General features: G+C 42.3%; 1 protein-coding gene across 1 annotated transcript in view; it reads right to left on the bottom strand.

Moving 5' to 3' along the window:
- LOC105559459 (neurocalcin homolog) overlaps nt 1–8,722 on the bottom strand; it is a 243,737-nt gene that overhangs the window by 121,390 nt on the left and 113,625 nt on the right. The window lies entirely within an intron of this gene.

Below are 8,722 nucleotides of genomic sequence, written 5' to 3'. Positions count from 1 at the left end.
GACAAGGCATGTACACAGAGTCCTTATCATGACTTGATCAAATCACTTAATTAAACTTTAATTTTGACTGTGCTATCGTAGCCCGATATGGTAATAATAAGGCCCTAATCAGGTTGACCATGAAAAGGCATGCCTTAGGAATACCTTGCCAGGTCCTTAAGATACATCAGGTCAATTTCCAGTCGGGCTACTTTCCGACGAGGCATGTGTACAAAGTCCTCATCAAGACCTGCTTATATAACCCTACCAAACTTTTGGTAGGGCAAAACTGCATGTCCTGATCAGGACCTGCTCGTGTAATCCTATGAAATTCTGCGTTTGTAAATACTACTTTCCGACAAGGCATGTGTACAAAGTTCTCATCAAGACCTGATCAGATTACTTGATTAAACTTTGTTTTTGGTCATGTTATCGTAGCTCGATAGGGTAATAATAAAGACCTAATCGGGTTGATCTTATAAGGCATGCCTTAAAAATACCCAGTCAGGTCCTTATGATATATCAGGCCAATTTCTAGTCGGGTTGTCACAGTTTAATAACGTTTTCTATGCAGATCATTTTGCGCGGACAATTCGATTGACAGCGACATTCTGAATTCTGGCCAACTTTTCTCATTTCGGGATGCAAAGTTCAAAGTTCGCGGCTGTGAGAGAGCAAATTATATAAAAAAAAAAATTCCTCGCCAAAGGGTATTGAATTTCAAATGTGAAAAAGAAGGGCGACGTGACGCAATTTTACACGACAGCGAATATGAGCGTGGAAAATACCCGCCATTGTCGCTCGCCGTGTCACACGTCGATCGAGCCTATCGGTCGCTTCCGAAGAAGAAGAAGAAAAAACTCTTCGGACACGCGATTCTCGCGCGATTTTGTCTTGACGAAACTCGAACGACCCGCGAAATGGCCAATCCCACCAGATCAGCGGCCTGACGTGAGCAGAAAGCCAGATCTAATCGTACACGACCCTAATTCCCCTTCGACTATTTATTTCTCGTTCGCTTCGCGTGCAGAATGCACGAGAGCTGACTTCGAAAAGTTCTCGCAGTCGGAAACAGGGGCACGGCGCGCGCTGCTCCATCCCGCCTCGTGTCTCATCCGAGGGTAGACGTCAGCTCTAAAACGCTTAGACAGCGGCTCTCGGCCTCGTCGTTAAACTCGACGGAGCTGCGCCCGCGGATCCCGGAAGCCGCCGGGACGGGAGGGAAAAGACGGTGAAAAATCGAGGGATTTCTCTCTCGCCTCTTCTCCTCAGCGCGCCCCGAGGGCTCGCCGGGGCTTACACCGGCGAACGCAACATCCCCCTTCTGTCTTCGGCACTTGAACCCGGCTGTGGTCCCGGCCGTTCTGCCTATCTCTTCTCCCCTCTCGTCACTACGCCGGTGTCCCTCGCTAATTAGTCTTACACTCACGTCCACGTAGGGAAAAGGGCCGCTGCTCCAGAGCGTACTTGGTCGCGGCTTAAACGTCAGCGCGCGTCCCTAAGTGGTCTTTACCTTCCATATATATATAGATATATATACACCCTCTCTCTCTCTCTCTCTCTTTCTCTCTCTATCTTTCATTATTTTCCATTTATTGTGTAGCGCCCTACGCTTCTCTGCAGCACCGAGATCGCCATTTCGAGCTGATAGCGCGGAGATAGCGGCGTGGCACGATTCTTTCACGCGGTACCCACTATTCTCCCCTCGTGTCTCCTCGGCCGACAGAAGGGTGCGTGCTCGATCAAAGAGGACGGAACGAGAACGCACGCCGGGCACTCCTCCCCCTCGCGCTCTCCAGCTTCCTCGTGATTCTCCTCTCCCTTTCTTTCGTTTCCGCTCCGCGTCCCCTCGGCCGACTCCTCGTTGACCGCAATAAACAACAACAGCGCGACCACTGTGCGGCCGCACGACGCGCGTCGCGGGGATCGATTCGCCGTCGAAGGAGAAATAACGGGAGGGCGAAGAAAAGGGAAAGGCGCGACGGGATCCTTCCACCTGACGGAAACACGTCAGGGAGAAAGGGAGTAGGGGTTGGAGGGGGGAAGGGAAGGGACGACGAGGAAGCGAACGCGGACCGACGGAAGCGGAACTCGCAACAGGCTTCCCGTCCAGCGACGCGCGAGAGACGCCGGGCGCCGCGTCGCGCCGCGTGCGTTCGTCGAGATCTCCGCGATTCCGCCGGACTCCGATGGACCGCGCGCGGCCTCTACTCGCGCGCGCTTCTTTCTCTCCCCTTTTTTTTTTATTATTATTACTCAGGCGCGTAAAGAGCACGGCGCGTTTTCCAGCGTGTACGAGTGCGGCGGAGGTACTAGATAGAGCGAGGCGAAAGCGGCGGAGCGAGGTCTCTCTCCCCGAGACTGATCCTGCGTGTTGAACGACGAGCGGCCTCCGCCGCCGCCGCCGCCGCCGCCGACCGCCCCCACCGCCGTAAGGCTCCTCATGGCCTCCACCGTTCCCTCCTCCTTTCCAGCCGCCCTCCCGCCGACGGTTTCCCTCGGCCCGCGAAAGCTCCCACCTCCCGTGTGTGCTTTTCTCTCCGTTCCCTCTCCTCCGTCTCGCCGGGTTTCCGTCTCTATCGTTCGCGCCCGCACACGGTTACGTATCTTCCGCCACTCTTCGGTACCTCCTACCGGAGTTCCGTTCTCCACCACCTTCCGTCGCGCCCGACACCATCGGGCGCGACGGTGACGGTGTCCGCTAACGTTAACCGTTGCACGTACGAGATCGCAGCTTTTTAGGTACGGCTGCACTCGACGCGCGCGTCGCGTCGGTTTCGAGAGCGCGAGGTCGTTTGAGGATTACGTTTCGCGGTGAGACACGCCGCGGCGAGAATCGTCGCGAATTACGAGGAACGGGCGTTACGTCAGACGGCATTTCCATCGCGGTGTCCCGCGATGGAACTTGACGGCACAACGAAACCTCCTTTCTATCGCACAGGCGCATCGAAGTTAAAAAAAGAACAGATTACCTCGAGTATTCCTGTCGAGTATTCCCGTGTTCAATGACTTTTGCGCATTTCCACACCTCTGATCGCGAGTAGAAACCGTGCCACTTCATTATTACATTATTGATTTTAAGTTTACGTAAATATTATAAATGTACTCATCCACGAGCATCATATTACCTAGATGTTACCTACTTGTTAAGTGTCGCTGATTTCATCGACTTGTATTACACGTGAAACATCAAGTTTTCTCCGCGAGTTTATATTCAATAAAATCTCATTTGCAATATAGTTTCAAGCTAAATGCTGGATGCTGCGGACACGCGAGGACACGTGCCACGCACAAACTCGTATTTTCATTATCAAAAGTAAACATATGGAGATTGTTTTCGCTCGATTTTTATTTGCAATATCGAAACGTGAAATTGCACAAAAAATTTTTCAACGATTTTAAATCTGTGTGTTTCTGAAACGACGTAATGCCGACGTAAGCCAGGTATTACTCGGACGTCGATATTTATTGAGAAAACCGTATTTGTAAAATTTTTCTCCTTTCAATTTATAACGTTTTTTAAAAACCACGGTTTCTGTACATTTTCCTTTCAGGATCGCGGCTGAATGAAAGGACAAAATAACATTGCGCTAAGTCTACAGTTTTTTTCCAGAATTGGAAAAGAGAAGTTATTTTTTAGACAGTTATCACGTACAATATAAAGAACCAGAAAGTATTTCTCTTGCTGAAAGAACGTAACGTAGATTTCGGAGCGCAATTAAATTTATTTTTCTTCCGTTATTCTATTTTTTTCAGAATAGCACGAAACTTGCACGGCATATAAAAAAAAGATTATACAACATAAATATAAAACTTTTAAGAATAGTAAAAATTTTATCACGTTTGTCTATATCTTGTCTTTTTCGATATGGTATTAAAACCGGCCATAAAAGACCAATATAGGCTTATATTTTATAACGTTTTATCTAATAAAAATGCAAGCTAGTTGACATAAATATAACTTTCCGGAATTACCGATATTGCAATGATGACAACGATAAAATAAAGCATTTTATTCTATTGTTTAAAACATTAATGTACGAAATTGGATCCTTGCACTTCATTTTACATTTGAGATCAATCAACACAAGAGCAATATATTAAATTAACACATGAATGTGTTAAACATTTAATACAAAAATTTTAACCGGCATTTTTTTTAAACAAGAAAACAAATTTTCCAACTGTGCATCTATAAACGTTTATGTGATGTAAGATAATAAATATCTACACAGCTTCACAAACCCATACATATTCATAAACAATAATTTTATAAAAATTTATAAGATAGGCAATATTAGGTGCCATTTTGTCAACCTCGAAATTTTGACGTTTTCGTTTTTTTTTCAATGTGGATAAAAATTCCACAGATTTTAACCGTTCTAATCTTTGTACATATATGAAACACAAATGTTTCCTCTTCGATTTGCGACTAAATACAGAGAAAAATGTCAATTACCTTTTAATTGAGAACGATTGGAATTTTGGTAGGCGATATTAGGTGCCTTCACCCCGATATGTTACTTTGCTGATTTTTCTTTCGTAATTTCTTTTATGAAACAAACGCAGGAAGGAAGAATTAAAACTTAATGTAAGGAGAAATCTGGTCTTAGTCGTACATCGTTGATAGTGACAAATGGATATCCGCTGTCAGAAAAATGATGATTGGGGAACTTATTCTGCGCATGACTCTACGCCGACGCTAAGCAGCGAGAAATTCAGCGCGATTTCGCTCTAACGAAGATAAACGCGTCTCGTAAATCACTGTTGCAACATCGCAGATCTTGTAAACGAGATAACGAACCTATGGATTAATAAACACGACGCAGGTGGATCAATGTATAACGAACTGTCGAGAACTTTGCGGTCGGAGGCGTCTGCTTTCGTTGACGGGAATTTACATGGTCGCGAACACGACAATTGAACCAGCGAGTGCAGAAAGGGGACGTGCGACGTTTCGACCAAATTGAGTTAACAGTGGAGATCCCCGCTCTAGCGTAAAACCAAAATGTTTAAAAGCTTTTTTAAATGAAAACTCACTTCAAGGAGCTTCAGCGCAAAGTAGCAAAAAACCTACTGGAAAAATTCATATTATGCTTGCAAAGGTTTTTTTGTTTCCTTTTTCCCCCCCAAATATATGATTTCGTCATATTTACCCTTTCTGTCTAAATCGATTCAGTTACATTCGATATGCCATTTTGATCGGGCAGTTTCTGTCGTACGAGCAATTTCGGAAATATTGTACGTTCAGTCTTCAGATTCTATGAATTTTAAACCATACGCGGTGCAGCAAATCCAGAAAGGTTTTCATACAGTTTTATATTTGTTTTTTTATTTTATATCTGTTTATTTCGCATGTATGCACTTTCTTTTATGTAGATAAGTAATTTGCATTACGGGCCTGCTTTACCGTGTCTGACGGTAACATCGTGCACAGAAACGACGTCGCTTCGAGTCCCGAAACGCGTCACGTTTCGTTACGTAACATCAAAAGTCGAATTGTCTGGCGCAATGTCAATTCCCATGCAAATATATCTGTCTCGCTCCATCAAAAATCGATTATCAATATACAGTGCGCGCCGGGCATACGATTTCGTGCGGGAAACCAAATAGTCATGCCAGTCGTTCCGCGTCGGGTCAACAGAGCTGAAAACAAATTCGAATGATAGAACCCGAGTCATCGTGTGATGTAATTAATATCGATTAACGCTTCTCGCTGGTGAGCTCCGAACGCAATGTGGGCTTGCACCGCAATCGGGCCGCAGCTGCGAAGGGAAGCTACCTGGACGCGGACCCGCACCCCCACGGTACCGTTTGTCGTGCAATGGAAAAAAAAACAAGAATATAAACGCAATTTTTTCACGGCTAGCTCGCGGCTCTTCAGGACAAATTAAGACTCAATAAGTGTGTTTTGCTGCTCGCGTATAGCGTACACGCGTTCGATCGTCTCAGAGACTTTCTCTTTTATTTTAACCATCTCTCTTTTCCGGTCACCAAAGTAATGAATTATTTTAATTCAATCGCAGAATAATTGAACATCTATTTATCATCGTTTGGCCAGTTTCAGATTCAACGTTTCCTTTTGCGAAAATCAATCGTTAGTACTTTTTACCTCAAAGGGGTAAAACCACTAGCTCAAATGTTGTCCCACCGATTACGTGATTTCATTTGACTTGATACGATTTCATCTGATTACAAAGAATTTTCTTATATGTTTAAAAATATGAGACGTTGTTAAATCTCGAAGAGCTGTTCGATTTCCTCAAAACTTTCTCAAGCTGAGAAAGTGTTTATTTCAAATTTAATGTTTATTGTCCAACAAGCGAAGAAACTTAAAAATAAAGACAAAAGGATTGCATGGGGATTCCGTAAAGATTTCATAATGATTTCGGAGGCACTGTCCCACGATTACATTAAGCGGTTATCCCCTTGTGTTACCTTGACGCTTACTCTATTTATTTGTAGTCCGAAATATTTCTATTTTGTTGTTAATTTACTGCTTTGTATCCGAAAACTTGTTTTACATGCTTCGAGAAATAAATGCGCTCCATCTAATAAATATTTTTTGTAACTGTTATCATTTTGTCGCAATATTATGAGAATGAAACTAATACTCCCCTGCAATAGGATACTAACAATACATAAACTATCACTATATAACGTGACCTCCATTCTCTTAAGTTTATATTACACGTGTATACGTGCATCCTTGTATGCATAATAAATATTGGCAAATATTAAACATACACAATGCCCCAGGGTTAAACATTAAAACCAATCCTGTCCTAGCTCATCCGTTTCAATGAAGTCACAAAATATTACATTTATCTGTAATATTCTCATGCTCGTAGCCTGAGATGTGCATCTTAGATATGTATGTTTGTCTATATTTGTCTTTCGCATCTATTACTTCTCAAACTACGACGCGCGGCGGTGCAGTTGCCATACGAACACTGAATTGCAAAGACAAATATAACGACCATCAAGGTAATTAATATTCGCGCAGTAATCACTGCGCGCGTATAAAAATAATTATGAATCGATTCTCGCGAGTAAAAAAAATAGAACAATAAACGAACTGCTCACCGCATCTGATTGCCTCCTCACCGTCGCCCGATACCTCCTGAACCTTCCTTGCTCTGTGACAGCACAATATTCACTCACGAAAAGTTGACTGTCCGATAGCGCGTGTACTAATCACTAAGATACTTCAAGTTGATATCATGCGCTACGCTACGATAACTAATTAAAACACGCGATGGTTCAAAAAATATATGCGTAATTAAAATACACAAAATTTCAAATGTTCAAAGTTCAAATCCTTAAAGTTTCCAAAGTACACGTATTAAAAGAAGTTAAATACGAAATATACGGAATATTAATATTATTTAAATTGCTAGACATGGCGTATTATTATTCCGAGTTCTATTCCGGAAATAGGCAGCACGCATTTGGCGAAAGATTCAAATAAAACGTGATATATTCGAGTTCGTCGCATAAGAAACATCGCCGTCGCAAATATCGCAATAAAAGAATAATTTATATGAATATCGTCCTCGATCCACTTCGAATGATGAAATCTCGAGATAACTACCTCGACAAGTGGCCCCATCTCGATTCGTTTACGAGTCGTTAGTCGTAGGGGATAATTAACTGATCGACTGATAATTGCTGATTGTTCGCAGGGAACAATCACGTTTCGCGGAATAATAACGCGACGACACGCGGAGCGGCTCACGTCACTCTACTTTCCGCGCGAATGATAGCGCGGCGACCTTGCGTGAACACATTTCGCGCCATGCGCAAAAATTTTACACGTCGAGTTGTTTATGATATTTCAGAAAATATTCAAAGCGCTGTAAAAAAAACGGATACGTGCGTGGGTTATCCTGTCTAAAAGACAGATAGATTATAACTAAGCTGTTTTGTCCTTTATTTTAGGGATTTCTTAGTATCACTTAAGAACGCTTAATTTTGCCTGAATATCTCGGAAGTCTAACATTTATCTGAGTAATTTAATATTGATATAGGGAAAATGGACTTTGCGATGAGTATAACCGACCGAAGCTTCCTCTAACTTAACATAAAACTTTGCTTGCTGATTTACATTTCAAATGCTTCCATCACGCCGTCATTATGCATTCTCTTTTGATAAACGATCCGTCAATTGGCCGCGAATTATTATTAATAACAAATAATATATTTAGAGTAGCGATTTTATCTCTTACCTAAATAATTAGCCAGACTAATTTCAACTTCGCGGCGTAAAAATATATTCAATTGTAATTTGACGTTAATTACAAAGCGTTCAATACTCATTAAAGAACATTCAATATATAATGTATTAAATATTGTTTACAGTTTTTAAACTGACTTATTGTTCTGATGCTTTCGTATCGTTTAAATACAATTTCGTAACAATATCATTAAATATTTAACACTTAAAGATAATTCTATATTAATTTCGATCATTTTGCTTCCTCATAGAGGAAGCTTTGTTTTCATGCGAAAAATTTTTTTCCAGTTTTCAATGCCAATGGGTTTAGAATGTTTTAAAAACTCAAAAAACACAATTTTTAAAAAATGTATGTGTGTGTGTGTATGTGCACAAAAATTGTTCGCGCTCTCCCGTCCGCAATTTTTGAGATATCACCTTCTACTTTGGCACATTTCTTGAGTGTGATTACGAGATCGCTGGTATTGTATTTGACGATAATCGGCGCAACGGTTCAGTTTTTACATA

The sequence above is a fragment of the Vollenhovia emeryi genome, unplaced genomic scaffold (genome assembly GCF_000949405.1).
Source record: "Vollenhovia emeryi isolate VEMERY1.0 unplaced genomic scaffold, V.emery_V1.0 DF939269.1, whole genome shotgun sequence".
In the NCBI taxonomy this organism is placed as follows: domain Eukaryota; kingdom Metazoa; phylum Arthropoda; class Insecta; order Hymenoptera; family Formicidae; genus Vollenhovia; species Vollenhovia emeryi.
Note: the sequence above shows the minus strand (reverse complement) of the source record. Positions and strands in the feature narration are given on the sequence as shown.